At 40.7% G+C, this 1,289-nt stretch overlaps 1 pseudogene; it reads left to right on the top strand.

Annotated features, from left to right (window-relative positions):
• Positions 1-240: 240 nt before the first annotated feature.
• Positions 241-422, top strand: LOC136332591 (U4 spliceosomal RNA; annotated as a pseudogene).
• The last annotated feature ends 867 nt before the right edge of the window (positions 423-1,289 follow it).

Genomic DNA, 1,289 nt, shown 5'->3' with positions numbered 1-1,289 from the left:
ATGGCATCATGGGCTTTATCAACATTTCATTTTCTCCGCGTGAAACAAATAAGTGTTCACAGCTCTGTGTGTGGTGGCAATGCAGCAAGATGAAAAGAAAAGGTTATTATTATTATTATTATTATTATAATGATTTCAGAGGGAGGGAGAAAAGCATCGATGTGTTGTTCCACTTAGTTATGCATTCATTCATTGGTTGATTCTTGGAGGTGTCCTGACAGGGATTGAAATGAAAACCGTAGCTTTGCGCAGTGGCAGTATCGTAGCCAATGAGGTTTATCCGAGGCGCGATTATTGCTAACCGAAAACTTTTCCCAATACCCCGCCGTGACGACTTGAAATGAAAACCCTAATGTATCAGGATAATGCTCTAACTCACTGAGCTACCCGGCCAGGGCTTAAAATGAAAGAATATTAATGTTTAAAAGTAAAGATGTCCTCTTATTGACTTTTTTTTTCCAGAAGGCAGCAGGGTTAGAAACGGGAAAATCATGTGGTCATATAGGCAGTTTAGAAAGAGGGCTTCTGCTTTGAGTACAGGAAGCAATGGATGGGGGACAGTGTTGTGGAAATGTTTAACTATATATAGCCCGACCAGGTGGTGGTGCAGTGCATAGAGTGCAGACCTGGGACGCTCAGGACCCAGATTCAAAACCCTGAGGTCGCCAGCTTGAGCATGGACTCACCAGCTTGAGCGCAGAGTCACTGGCTTGAGCATGGGATCATAGGCATGATGCCATGGTTGCTGGCTTGAGGCCAAAGGTTTCTGGGTTGAAACCCAAAGTTGCTGGTTTGAGCCCAAAGTCTTTGGCTTGAGCAAGGGGTTCTTGGCTCAGCTGGAAGCCCCCAGTCAAGGCATGTATGAGAAGAAATCAATGAACAACTAAAGTGATGCAACTATGAGTTGATACTCCTCATCTCTCTCTCTTTCTGTCTGTCTAAATACACACACACACACACACACACACACACACATTGACAAAGAAGCAGAATGAAACCATTTCAATAATTATTAACTCCCAACACAGCATGTTGTAGACCCAGTCCCATCACAACACCGAGGTTATTTTAAATCAGATTTCAGACATGATAGCATTTCATCCATAAATATTTTAGTGCTTTTTTTAGCATACCACAATTTTATTTTAATTTTTTTTTTCTATTTGTTTTTTCATTTTATTTTATTGATTTTAGAGAGAGAGGAAAGGAGAACAAGAGAGAGAAACATCAATTTGTTGTTCCACTTATTTATGTATTCATTGGTTGATTCTTATTATTGTCCTGACCAG

The sequence above is a fragment of the Saccopteryx bilineata genome, chromosome 3, assembly GCF_036850765.1.
Source record: "Saccopteryx bilineata isolate mSacBil1 chromosome 3, mSacBil1_pri_phased_curated, whole genome shotgun sequence".
NCBI lineage: Eukaryota > Metazoa > Chordata > Mammalia > Chiroptera > Emballonuridae > Saccopteryx > Saccopteryx bilineata.
This window is presented reverse-complemented; position numbering and strand designations above follow the sequence as displayed.